Raw genomic sequence first — 14,837 nt, forward strand, 5'->3', positions numbered from 1 at the left:
TTGTGAAGCCTTCTTAAAATCCTGCACAATCATGCTGACTTGTTTGTTTTCCCCATCACGTTACGTACGCATATGTTGTGTATCACCATCTTTGTTGTGATTGAAGCCATAACAAGTCTTTCATGAGATTCGACACGGAGCGTGTGGAAGATCTAATTTTCTTCTTGTACACCTCCTGACTTTGGAATTTTTCAGACATTTAGGACATTTCCAGGTATTGTTTCAAACATTTTTGGCATTTCCAAGTACTATTCTTTCTGTTTTTAGTAATATCTCACAACCTTGTGTGATCCTTAGCATCAGTTTCTCGTTCTTGTAATCTGCAAACATGTCAGCCACGTCAATGAGTCAACCACCTGCCTTTCTATTTGAGAACGGTGAACTGCTATTACTTTGGAAAAGGTGGAAATTGCTGTTTGATTCCTACTTAGTCGCAATAAGAGGTGAGAAATTCTCTGCACATAGGAGACAAGCGATTCTCCTCCACAATTTAGGAATTAAGGACCGCAATATTTACGAAAGCATTGATGTAATACCAGTAGGTGAAGGAGATGGTGAACCCTCAGACATTTTAGAGATGTCCATAAAAATTTTGGGATCCTATTTTGGTCCACGGATATATGTTGTCCTGGAGAGAGGCAAATTCTTTATGAGAATTCAAGAACCCAATGAAAGTGTTGAGAATTATATAGCTTCTTTAAAAACACTGGCCCGCACTTACGAATTTGGTGATCTGATGGATTCCTTAATATGTGATCAGTTAGTCAGATGCACCAACAGTTCTAGAGTGCAGGAGAAGCTTCTATCAAGAAATTCTTCACTTGAAGAAGCCATCGCTATTGTGGAGGGACTAGAGAATACTTCTGATTGGGTTAAAGAAATGAAGACTCATAAACCTACTACTGAAGAGGTTTCTACTTCTAGTAGCATGCATGAAGTGGCACACAAGAATGTTCAACAAGACTCTTTAGACAATGTTTCCATGGTAGTTTATTTAGGAAGTTTTATATAGCGCTGCTGGACCCAAGAGTATTGGAGCGCTTTGCAAGGTAGATAAACATATTAAGAAATAATCAATTTACAAATGTGCAGAAAAAATTCACGAAAATGTAAAACATTGAGTTAAATGCTAGAGGGGGGCAGAGAAACAATCGGATAATAAGAGGGATAAAAAGGGAGTTGACATTGGGGAGAGAATGAGGTGTAGAGAAGGGGAGTGAGAGAATGGAAGAAGGGAGAGGGGGTGGGTAAAAAGTGAATCATGGTGGGGCGGTAATGAGCGGGGTCGGAGTCAAAAACATTAGGAACCCCAGTTCATGGAACTTGTCAAAAAAGAAATGTTATCATTGTGGGTGTCTTAATCACTCCTCTAATAACCCTAATTGCTATGTTAAAAATTCAACCTGTCATAAGTGTGGAATTAAGGGTCACTATGCCAGAGTTTGTAGATCTGGTGTGAAGGTGCACACGATAAAGAATGTTGAGAACACCAGTGTTAACCTGAGAACGGTAGTACTGAGTGTGAGGGGTGATGGTGTGGTAGATGCTGGTCTCATAAGCATGCCTGAATGCGAAGTAGTAATTGGTGGCAAACCGTTCATTGTTTTAGCCGATTCAGGTTCTCCTTTTACTATGCCTGGTAATGAATTATGGGACAAAACGTTTCCGGATTTACAGCTTTTCACTCCTGATATGAACCCAGTAAGTTATGGTGGTTCACATATTAATGCCGGGTATGCTGTTATGAGAATACACTTTAAGGGCAGAGAAACTATTGGAAATATTTATGTGGCCAAACGTGGTGACAACCTTTTAGGTTGGAGGCGCCAAAGAGATTTGGGTATAATACTCAACCCAAATGCACATAATACATCTGAGCAAGTCATGTTAGTTGATGGTTGGGGAACTTCTAATAAGTTCTTTGAAGAGTTTCCTCAAGTCTATATGATAAACTTGGTTTACTTAAAGACTTTGAGCATCGGCTTGTTCTAAAACAAATGCTGTGTCGACTGTGCATAATGTGAGAAAAGTTCCCAACATGATGTTGGAACCCTTGAAGAATGAACTAAAAAGGCTAGTGGCTCTGAATGTTATTGAAGAAATTGAATGCTCTGAATGGTGGGCCCCAGTGGTTTTGGCCCCCAAGGATGGTGGTAAAAATATCAGAATGTGTGTTGATTCGAGGTATTTGAACAGGTGGATATGGGTGGACCGACAACCGCTCCCCAATATTGCGGAGTCCATCAACATGATAGATGGTGCAAGTGTTTTTAGTGTATTAGATCTCGCCTCCGCGTATCACCAAGTGCCTCTGCACCCAGACTCTAAGCATTTCACATCCTATGTGATGCCACTGGGAGCATTCGTTTTGTCAGAATGCAGTTTGGGCTGGCCTCAGCTGCTGCCTGCTGCCTGCTTCCAGTGCATCATGAAAATGATTCTTGGTGACATGCCTAACATCTTATCTTTCCAAGATGATATTTTGATCTATGGTAAAGATGACCTAGAACATGACAAAATGTTGAGGAATGTACTGCAGAGGTTATCGGACAAAGGTTTGACTGTGAACAAATTGAAGTGCAAGATTGCTGTGTCTTCTGTTACATATTTCGGACATGTTATCTCTGGGAGGGCATTCAACCCAAGTTGAACCTAATGAAAAGTATTGTCAATGCTCATGCACCCACTGATGAGGAACAGTTATATTTTAAGTTTATCAAACGTTTTGCCACCATTGTTGTACCCATTAGAACGCTACTCAAAATGGTTGTACAATTTGCCTGGTCTGAAGAATGCAGTGCAGCCTTTAACACTGTTAAACATGCAATTAGTAAGATGCCCACACTTGGTCATTTTGACATAAGAAATAAAACTTTTCTCACAACCGATGCCAGTCTGTGTGGACTTGGCGCAGTTCTTTCTCAAGTGGAGGGAGGTGAAGAGAAAGTTATTGCAATTGCCTCAGGAGCATTAAAGAAAGCTGTGCAACAATATTCCTGCATTGAAAGAGAAGCACTTACCATAACATGGGCAATTAGACACTTCAAGTTTTACTTGTGGGGCATACCTTTCTTGGTAAGATCTGACCATCGTCCTTTCGTACAACTGTTTTCTTGCATGGTGAGTGAGAGGTTGACACCCAGGTTAAAAGGATGGAGTGAAGGGTTGGAAGAATTTAGTTTTCAAGTGCAGTACCTTCCTGGTGTATCAAATAGAGCTGCAGATTGTTTGTGGACATTGCAGATTGAGAACAGCTGTGATGGTCATGATGTTGAACCCACTAGAGTGTGTTGGGTCAATGAACCTGCCATCACAGATGAGGAGTGGGAAAAAGCTTTGTCTGATGATGTGATTCTTCCAGTTGTTGTTGACTTTCTGATTTTGGGGTGGCCTTATTGCAAAAGAATTGATTCTGATCTTTTACCCTTCTGGTCTGTCAAGAACAAATTCACTTTGTTTCAAAATCAACTTATGCCGGGTGAGAGGGTGGTGCCCCCATGTAATTTGAGATCAAAACTTGTAAACCTTGCTCATGAAGGGCACTTGGGGAGGAGTTTTACCAAGGCCAGGCTCTGTAAAAGATATTGGTGGCCTGGTAGGGATTGCCAGTTGGAAAACGTGGTCAAAGAGTGTTATCAATGTGCCACCAATGTTAAATCTCAGGTCACCAACACTGCTTCTTTGTCTCTAGTGGCGATTCCACATGAGCCATGGATTGATTTGGGATTAGCTCTTATGGGTCCTTTTGAGCTGTTGGAAGCCTCTGAAAGGTTTGTGATCCTCTTAATGGATTACTCTTCAGAGTGGGTTTCCACCATGTGTGTAAGTACTGTTAGCACCAGAGTGGTTCTATATTTTCTTAAAGATGAGTTTATGAGTGGGGGTGTTCCTAGGTTCCTTATCAGCGATAATGGGGTGCTGTTCACCTCACAAGAGATGCAAGAATTCCTAAAGGATTATTGTATAACGCATCAGAGAACTGCTCTTTATGCACTGCAAGCAAATGGACTTATGGGACGCATGAATAGAGTGGTTAAAGCGTGCGTACGGACCTTTGGGATGAGAGTTCCCCTTAAGGATGTCCTGAGGGACACTTGGTGGGCACACCATACTGCCCTAAATGGAGTTTTGCAAAGTTCTCCATTCCAGATATTAAGGGGCAGGGTTGCTGTGTCCAAACGTAATCCTGGGTGGTTGCCTTTGATTCAGGATGTTGGTTTGGAGAAGGAGGAGATTGGTGCCAGAATTGAGACCTTGTCTTAACACATTTAAGGCTAGGGATTGCACACCACCTTGTGGCATTTCCAACCATGAAAAGAAGTACCAGTTTACCATGCACCTGCGATAACATGTCAAAGCAAGGTTCCTGTCATTTTTTACTGTTTTGTAAATGTTATCACTTTTTAAGGAAATTTTATTTGAAGCCGTTGTTCTTAAAATATCAAATTCAATCCACCAAAATGCAATGATGCTAGTATTTTCTCTGGAAAGCATGGATGTTTGTATTTTTTGTGGCATCTTGTATATTAAAATGCATTGCTGCTAGGAAATCAATTGTCCTATAAAAGCTTATCAAATTTTGAGCTCCCTGTCTTTAGGCATTTTGCACATTGCGCTTAATTTGCACAGAGTGATTTGCACATAAACATGCAATATTAATTATCATAGTTTTGTACGTTGTATCCACTAGTCACTTTATATATGTCCCTTTATAGCGCAATTTGCACATGTTACATAATGTTAATACTTGTAATTCTCTATTGTTACTTGAAATGTCTGATAAACCCTTGGAACGCCTTAGTATTTACTAAGGACAAAATGTCAGTGGGTGTTTATTGTAAATCCTGAGTATCACATATTATAAGCACAAGATATTTTACTGTGAAAAATTATTATAACATTTTGGAACACTGTTATATTGTATAAATTCTGCTCGCTTTTATGAAGTATATTTGTTAAGTATAAAGGTTGCAAGTTATGCATTTTATGTATGCTTATATGGTTGTTTCACACATCGAACAAAGCTTTGAAATCGAAATCAAATCGAGACCTATCAAAACAAATATAAGGATAGATTTGATCTTAAGAGGTCAGTAAAGGCCAGGACATGGAGTATTGGAGAATGGGTGCTCCTAAAGAAACCTAGGTGGCACAAGCAGGGAGTCACTGAATTCATGGGCCCTTTTGTTATAACCTTCATAAAAAAAATGTGGTGACGGTTAACTATGGTACTATGTGGAGTATGTCTCGTCTTGTAAAATTTTGAGGTGACAAATTGTTGCACTCTTCATGTCCTGGTGTTGATCTGCCTGAAACCAGTTTGTCTGACGGTGATCCTTCTCCAAATATTCATACACGTGGTTGCTCTTATAGATCTTCCCGTTCTCTTGAATATTTCAAAGACTACGTGATGAATTGAGGCAATGTTATTCTGTTTTCTTTATGATACTCTTTCTCTTCCTCATCTTACTTTCCTTCCTCTCTTGTTCATTTCTCATTGTCCTTTTTAGCTTTCTGTATTTTTGGTAAGGGAGATGTGTTGTACTGATTCATTGTGCTATGTACAACTGCTTGTGCCTGTGCATTCTGGTCTCCATGGTAATGTCTTGTGTGAGGCAGTTGGAGACTGGAGAGCTGACAGGCTGGCAGAGAAAGTTGGTGGTGCTACCTGAAGCCAATAAACGACTTCAAAAGATTACCCAGTGTTTGTCTCCTTAACATATTGCATCTAACAGTGGAGGGTTCAGACCCCAGAGGATTGATGTTGGGTTCCAACAGGATTTTTGACATTTTGTACATTTATGTCGGAGAATTAAGGGCTTCGTTAATTCTCACTTCAAAATATGAGGCCCGAGCTTGTCGAATTTTATTGTGATATATCCTTACTCTGTCTCAGTCAAATGTTTTTTTATTTTCTCCATAATTTTTTCTCCATGCCTTTTCTGCAATCTTGCAACTTTTTTTAACATTCTAAAATGAGGGGTGTGCCGTAATGAATACTTGTTCTTGGGTTTGTGAATTACGTTTTTTTTTTTGGACCAACCATTCTGAGATCATATTATTGCAACTTAGGGTTTGAGTCTTGATCAGGTGATGTTAGGCTCAGAGTGTATCTCAAGCTATCCTGGTTAAGCTTAGACCATGTCATACTTCTGTCACCTTATGCTAAGGGAATAGGGTTGCCATGTTGGGTCCTCATGCTAAAATCTTCATATTGGTTGAAGAGGCGCAAGAAATCAGGAGACGTAATTTCCCCCTGAAATCTTGCCTGATTGGGCATAGAGGGCTATTTGGTTTCTCTGCAATGTCAACTGGCCCATATGATTGAACACTGGTGGAGCTCTCACCTTCAGAGGCTGTCATAATAGCTTTTACAAGGAGCTTTTCTGTAAGGAACAGAGCAGATTCTCCACGGCTTTCACTTCCCTGGTGTGCAATGAAGTGGGTCTTTGCCGAAGTGCTTTACCTGGGCCGGCAGAAGTACAGGGGGCTCGGACAACCTCCCATTTATGCTGGGCTCCCCAAGTGCAGTTTTTCAGAGGATTTGGCCAGTTCCAGGAACAGGCCATGTTTAAAACCTTCTTCCCCTCCAGAGGTGGTTGAAACAGAACCTGGGATGCCTTCACAGGAGTGTGCAACACCCTAGCCAGTGATACAGTTGAGAATTATCCTCCGTTCCTATCTAACACTATGGGAAAAGCTAGTGGAGTTCCTTCTGGACAGCTTTCACTTGGGATGCATAGGATTGCAGGCTGTTGCAGGTTTTTTCCACAGAGTTCTACAGTGTCTGAAAAACAAGAACTTGGCCACAGCCTCTCTTCTTTTTCAGAGGGACAGAGTGTGGAGGTGGATACAGAAATCACAAGTTTGGAGTCTATTTCTTTATTTTTTAGTCCACGATAGGCTTCCTCTATTCAACTGTAACTTAATAGACTTTTTTTTAATTGTGAGGCATCATGCATATCTGTGCGTGCATGGTGGTGCTTGCTTGTGTGCATGTCATTATACTCCTGTAGCATTTCTTTTTTTTTTTGCTGATGCTGTGCTACATTGGCAAATGTTTTTTTCTTTTCGATGATTCTAAACCGCATCAACCAAAAATATTGACAAAACCAAAAAGTCAGAAAAGTGAGACATATAGTCTTTGGCAATACTTGTTAAGTATGAGGATCATTTATGGTGAACACAGTAGTGATTTACTGGAATTCTTGAGACGTGTCACTGGTAAATGTTATGAGCCAGGCCATATTACCACCTTACCGGGGTCGAACTGTCCCAGTCTCCTTTATTTACACCTCGTGGTCGTACCTAGCCATAGGGTTGTGTGCTGCACAGACGTGAGGTCAGCGGTCATCTCTACAAGCTGGCTGTCTCAATACGTCCTATCTAATGATAGTCTGTATCTAGTCCCTTTTCTATTTTAGTCTGGCTAGACACACAAAGTCACGGAGTTGCTGGCTTTGTGTTGGATTAGGGTGTAAGTTGTACAGGCAGCTTCAAGTTCCCTCTGCAGCTACCCCGGTCTCTTGGTTTGGCCTCCTCTCAGCTGAAATTGAGATTTGGCCAGAGAAGGTGTTGTGCTTTGTCCCCAAGTTGGTTATTGTGGCTGTTGGTTCATTCTGGACCTCTCCCCAGGGTTCATAGTTGTTCCATTCAGTCTCTCCATCGGTATTACTGCCTCCACCCCTTTGGGTGTCCTTGCCTTTTTTGAAACATGAAAAATTTCGTACTTCTGTCTTAGCGCCTTGCCAGGCTGGTTCAAGAGTATCATTTACTGCAGTCACAGTGTTCTCTCGTAATGGGTGTCAAATTGCCACCCTGGGTGCCAGTTTCAGATTACCACTGTGTCTCCTGGTGCCAGGTTTGGGATGAGTGCCACCCGGTGTTAGCTTGCATTGCGTCTGTGCAGGGTCATGCACAGGCACTTCCCATCCTGGGGTGGTGGGCATTGTGTCCCATCGACCTCCTTTCAGCATCACTGCCCATGAGGAAATTCTCATCTTGCAGTGAGGGGTGCTTTTATATGCTCTCAGAAACCTGTGCAAACTGGCCATCAGTTCTGATTCTTCATCCACTGGCAAGTGCAGTGTCTTATTTAAAGTACTCATAAATTGTTTGACAAGTCTGTTAGCTTGTGGCCATTACGGTGTTATCACGCTGGGTCGAACTCTGAGGTGCTCCATAAGCTTCTTGAATTTGGCCCCTGGGAATAGTGATCCATTGTCCATCCGTTTTTTTTTTCCGGGATGCCGAACAGAGCAAAGATCTTCTCTAGGAGATCTCTGCTACTCAGTACTTGGAATACCCATCGACCATCACCATTGTCAGGTGCCCATCTGGGTAGCTGCCAAAGTCGATGCTGACATAGGTTCATGGTGTCTCGCAGCGTTCCTCCATGGCTACTGGTGCCAGGGCCTTGGCTGCACTTGGTAGTTGGAATGCATGGCATCAGACTTTTGCCATGTCGTCGATTGTAGTGTTGAGTCCTTTGAACCACACTTTCCCTCTCAGGCATGCTTTCATTTTTGCTGCAACCGGATCACCAGTGTGTAGTAACTCATTTACTCTCTTGCAAATTGTCACTGGCACAATAATGTGGTCCCCTCGTAGTAGCAGCCAATCCATGATTACACCGAGCTCATTTCAAACTCTCCGCTGCTGTTATAGTTGTTCTTTGTCAGGGGTTCACTGGTTGGCAAGAATGATTTTCACCTCCCCTGTTGAAGGATGAGGATTACTTTCTAGAGCACTTCATCCTTGAGCGTGGCTTGGTTGATTTCTTGGCTGGTCAATGCCTTCAGCGGTACAAAAGGGGGTGGTGATGGACGGAGCATCTGAATCAATCAAACACTCACACCCAGTCAAAAGATTTGGGTTTAATCCATCACCGTTCTTTAGCCCACTCTGCCACCCCAGTTCAGACATGGCTATATGCAAATCAGTCTGACTGCAAATCAGTCTGCCTCATGGGAACAGTCCAGCCCGAACTGCCAAGCCATGTCTTCCCTGGACCGGAAACAAGCTTCCGAGGACCGGTTTCTGGCATTCCAGCTGTCTTCAGCCCGGCTTGCTTGAATCCAGTGGCAAAGTGAGCAAGGGACTCACGTCTGAGCATACCCTGCCACACTTATTGCCATTATGCAACATTCCATCCATCATCTTGTGTGTTTTGCTGGTCAATGCCTTCAGGCATGAGGTTTTGCTCTCCATATGCATGTAGTCTTTGGTCGCCGAGTCCGCATTGGCTCAGTTCGCTTCCTGGGCTGTTTGGTGCAGAGACAGAAAATCTGCAGGGTTCTTCATCCCAGGCCTGTATAAAAGGGGTGAATTGATACTGCTGTAGTTGCACCATCCATCATTCGATATGAGGGGGTTGGTGAGGAGCAGTCACTCCATACAGGGAAACAGTGGACTGATGATCCAGTAATTACTTTGAACTCACGTCTGTACAGGTAGGGATGAAAGTACCTGCAACGCCATTTGATTGCTAGGGCTTCCCTCTCAATTGTCATGGCTCTCTTTCTTGGGTCGAAATTGCTCCGAGACCCATGGAGCTATGCTATAATCTAGCAAGTGATTAATGCATCCTCTCTATTGTTGCCTTTTGCCTTGCTGCTCAGTCTATGTGATGTCATCAGAATGTTGAGTGTGTTTGAGTGGAAGAAGGAATCAGTTGGTGTGGATGGGCTGAGCAGCAAGGAGTCTGCTCCTGGTGGGGCCTAATATGTATCTATCTTGTTTCCTGTAACCAACCAACCAGGAAGTAACTTGATGAATAAATCTACTATCCTGTTTTACATAACTCGGCCTACGTATCATTCATCCTTACAACAAGCTACTATCCACATATATATTTATTTTAGAGTCAAAATATGCCATTGAGACATTTTCACGCATGGCTTATTTTACATTTTCAAATGCCATGGCTTCTTTCTGACTCCAACACCAATTCACGGTCTATGTTTGTGCTCAGAGCTGCTCCAACAGTGTTGCACGACTGGGGATGAAACAGACAGAGTATATGGCCATTGCCAGACAGCTGCGCTCCTCAGAGGCGCTTCCAGGGGCGGGTACTTGTTGGATCGCTTCTGACTTCCTGGGATTCAACTTTAGTCCATCTTTTGTGGATGTGTAGCCAAAGAACTCAATCTGTGACTCAAAGAATGAACACTTTCATGGCATAACTTGAGACCATGGTCTCAGAATTATTGCAATGTAGCCTGCAGCCGGTGGATATGTTTTTCAAGGATTGCTGGGTATAAAATAATATCGGTCACAAAAAAATCCGAGACCCACCCCACTTTTAATATACAAAACTAGGAGCAAGAATAACATTATTTTTCGCCCACTAGTTAGGTATTTTGTAATTAACCTCCACTCCACACACTTCACTGCACTACACATAGTCCTCACAACAAAGTGCTCCAACGTATTTCGCAAGTCACAGCACGCCCCAACCCGCAACGGGTTGGGATGGACCCAATGATGAAGCATGTCACCGTGGGGAAACCCTGGTGAGTGAGGGGACTCAAGAAAGGACACTTTTCCTTTCCTATAGATCACATCTATCCCTTGGATGAGGATCTACAGCTAGGTTCTTGATCCAAGATTTCGGATTTTTTTGTGACCATTACTTAGATAGGAGGACAAACCTAGCATATTCCTCTATTGTTCCAGGTTGTTTAGGCTTCTCTGCGATGAAAATCAAGGACACCCAGGAAGTGGGACTGGATATTGTCTCAATGACATAGAAATGTTTGAGCTTCTTGAGTTCTTGTTCCAAAGGCCCACTGCGGTGCCCAAAGGCCATGGGCTTCCCCGACCTGTTTATATGTAGCTTCACAGCGGGTCCTTTGAGGCTTCCAGCCCTTGAAATAAATTTGAAAGTTGCCCTAGGAGGTGGCCTACTTGAGTTGCTAGGCCAGCGTGTTCAAAGACGCCACAAGGCAGTGTAGGTGTGCCAGAACAATCTCAGGGCAAAGCGCGCCATGGCAGGCCCCCAATACATCATACTATGTGGCTCTCCCAAGCCTGAAATCCTGATTGGGAGCAGGGTGACAGGGCATGGTCGTTCCTTGACTGCTGCACCTGCTGCAGTACAGGTGCGGTGGGGGTGTTCTTCCCTCGTCGCCAGTGTAATGAGCCTCACCTGGCTAGCTTACCACCTTACTAGGGCCTTGGTGGTTGCACAAATAGTAGTACACCCCAACAGGTGGTAATACTTAATGGGATGGGCCTCAGTGGGTCCCGGTCCTCTATTTATACCTTGCAAACCACGCCCAGCCTTGAGGTAAGGTGTCATATCTATGCGCCGGGTGGCTCACAACAGGCAGCAAATGGAAAGGCACCCCTCTGTAGTGAGATTGTAGTGTAGTACAGATCAGAGATGAGGGTTTCCTGTGTTTGAGTCATTGTCAAGAGCCGAGTGACCAGTGCTGGTAAAATACAGAGATCAGCATTTCTATTACAGCAACAAGCACCCTAATGGATGACTTTAGGAATGATCCTTTTTTGGCAGTCGGCTACGGTATTGGTCTATGGAGAGTTTGATCAATCAATTTTAGGAACAATCTGGCACATGATCCGTTGGCACTGGTTATCTGTGCCCACTTTGTTGGGCTGTGTGAGACACGGCGGTGGTGTGTTTTGAAATTTTTTAAACTCGTACCTGTACAACGCAAGGCTCTCCCATGCAGAAGTAGAGTCTCTTCCAGTGAGCTACATAAGGAAGGTGCATCATGTATTTATTTATCAATCTTAAACTTTCCTTACAGAGTGACAGAGCAGCCTCAGGCAATACATTTAATGCCGGTGAGGACAATCAATATATTTATTGTTATTTTAGTGAAAAGACAATATTGTGAGGTGCTGTTGCTGTTTGCTTTTGTGACATACATGCCATTTAAACACCCCACATTAAGCACTATATTAAACGCTGCAATACAATACAAAATATGCTGGTTGAGCACGAAGAAAGAGATGCTCTGTATATTACATGCCAACATTTCGAAAGAGAGTGAAAATTGAAAAAAGTCAAGGAAATGTATTTTTCCTACTGACTATCATTAAACAAGCATTGGCAAAGCAATAGTCTGGTGTCGACCGCCAGCCTTTTGGCAATTCTTGTTTTGTTTTGTCATAGCTTTTGTAAAAAAACAATTGTTTGGGAAATTGCTGGAAGTTTGTCAATCTTAAAAAGAAAAGGACATTGACTAATGATGCTTTAACTTATAGTGAAGTCCCCCAATGACTGAAGTGGGGTGACGCGTTGCCCCTCAATGCATTCTCAGGTGGGTTGGAGAAATATGTGAGTGACACAACCACAGATAAATGGATGAAGTATGTTTAAAAAACCCTATAATTAACTATGTCATATACATAATTTTAGTAAAATCAGTAGGTCTTTGTTAACCAAGACCTTAAAAAAGCCAAACGTTATGCCATTGACTGCCAGCCTCTTGCCTTTGAGAAAGAAAGGTGACCCAATTATATATATACCCTCCCTTCAAAAGTGAAAATTGTGGTTTGACAGTAACCAGGTTGCTCTCTTTCCATTCCGTGGCTGCCAATGTGTCTCCTCTCTAAGGTTACCCTCACTCTCCTGCATCTACTCTTTGTCTAGCCTGTTTTTCCCTCTGCTGCCTGTTGACTCCAGTGGATGTCCACATCCCCTCCCTGCCTCCACTGCTGTTGGTTCCTTGAGATTACACTCTAGCCCCTTTGCATTCCATGACAGCCCTGTTTTCCTTTCCTGTTTAGGTCGATGCCTACCAGACAACATAGCTGTCTGGTTTGCTGAAGACATTTTGGGGACATTCAGAAAGCTTCCCTGGGAGTGCATTTCACCCATTGCTTACCATTGGCTTTGTGGTTTGTAACTGTAACTCACATTTGCTTGTTCACCCAAGCCTTCAAATGCCTCCACAACACCGGACCCCAATACCTCAACAAGAGAATCTCCTTCCACGTACCCAAGAGAAACCTACGATCCGCTGACCTTGCCCTCGCCGAAACCCCTCACATCCGCAGAGCCAGAACGGGCTAAAGGGCTTTCTCCTACATCGCAGCCAAGACATGGAACGAGCTCCCGGTTGCACCAGACGTCTCTCTGAACATCTTCAGGAAGACTCTCAAGACCGGGCTCTTCGCCTGCTTTCCCCCCTGTCCCCACCCAATCACCCCTTAGTTCCTTGAGACCCTCACAGGTGAGTAGTGTGCTTTTCATTTCCCTGATAGATTGATTGTTTGTTTGTTTGTTTTCTATTTACTGACTTTATTTGTTATAGGCTTTTCAACTTGAGTTAGTCCATTCCTTGGAGCATGCCCTGTCTACTGTATCCTTCCACAAACTCCCTTTCTGCTAACATTCCTTTAAATCTTGTTCTTGTCTTGTCACATTTGCTTTGCATTCAAAGATGGAGGTCAAATGGCAGACTCTGTCTGCAATCGAGCTTGGTGAGAGGCTTTATCTGACAATCCTGCCTTCTGAGATAAAAGGCTGTAGGATTTTTTTTTAGCACACAACAAAATTGAAATGTCTGTAAATAAACTCACTGTGCAAATATTACACAATGTGTCAGAATTAGGAAATCACAAATGAAGCACATTTTGTTTTAAAATTCTGGAGTGTGGAGGAAAAAAATATTTTTATACGAGAAAAAATCAATAAGCTTTTTGATACCCTTTCCATACATTGTTTGTACGCTGTACAGTTTTATCAGTAGAACTGTATGTGCAATTGTAATGGCTATTTCAATTGAAAATGTGTTGTCTATAATGGCAGTGTGATATCACACCATGCATACTCCCCTCTACCCAACTCCACTGTACAACACTCTACTGTACACTATAGTCTACTCTGCAACACTCCATGACACTCTGACACTCTACTACCCTCTCCGCTACGTCAGTCCACTCTATGCCAATTCACACCACTTCACTCTATGCCACTCTAACCAATGCACCCTATGCCATTCCACCTCACTACATCACTTCACCCCACTCTGACACTTTACTTCATTTTACTCAACACGATTTCACTCCACTCTATAGCACTTTACTCCACTGCACAAAACTCTACTCCACTCTACGACTCTCCACTCTAAGACTCCCTCACTCTTTGATCCTCCTCAGCACTCTGGCACTCTATTCTACAACAGTCTACTCCAGGACACTCTACAAAACTCTGACACTATGCCACGTTTTCTCAACTCTATGGTACTCCACGTTAAACCAATCCAATCTATGACCCTCGACACTTTACTCCACTCCGTGCTAGGCCACTCTATTGCCATTCATGCTATGCCACTCTATTCCACACCACTCTATGGCCCTCCACTCTACAGGTGGATCTACTCCACTCTCCGCCATTCTGCATCACACCACAATACGATATGACCCTCCATGACACTCTAGATCCATTTACGACATGCTATAACCCTCTACTCTGACACTCCACTCTACACTACTCCATTTTGACACTCCACTGCATTCTGCAGCACTTTACTCCACTCTACAACCCTCTATGCCACAACACTGGCCCTTTACTCTATGCCCCTCTACTCCATGCTACCCCCTCTATGCTTCGCCCCTCTACCCTGCGCCACTCTACATCACTCCACTCTACACCACTTCACTCTACACCACTTCACTCTACTCCATGAGCCTCCACTCCACTCTAAGCCATGACACGCCACTCTAATCCATACCACTTCACTCTAATCCATGACACTCCATTCTAATCCACGACACTCCGCTCTAATCCACTCCACTCCACTTCACTCTAATCCACTCCACTTCACTCTAATCCACGACACTCCAATACAATCTAGGACACT

General features: G+C 43.2%; 2 protein-coding genes across 2 annotated transcripts in view; one reads left to right on the forward strand and one right to left on the reverse strand.

The window, feature by feature from the left end:
* Positions 1 to 14,837, forward strand: part of ACSF2 (acyl-CoA synthetase family member 2) — a 652,634-nt gene that overhangs the window by 421,502 nt on the left and 216,295 nt on the right. The window lies entirely within an intron of this gene.
* Positions 1 to 14,837, reverse strand: part of CHAD (chondroadherin) — a 96,726-nt gene that overhangs the window by 22,325 nt on the left and 59,564 nt on the right. The gene's annotated exons all lie outside the window — the stretch shown is intronic.

Source organism: Lissotriton vulgaris, chromosome 7, assembly GCF_964263255.1.
Source record: "Lissotriton vulgaris chromosome 7, aLisVul1.2, whole genome shotgun sequence".
Classification (NCBI taxonomy): domain Eukaryota; kingdom Metazoa; phylum Chordata; class Amphibia; order Caudata; family Salamandridae; genus Lissotriton; species Lissotriton vulgaris.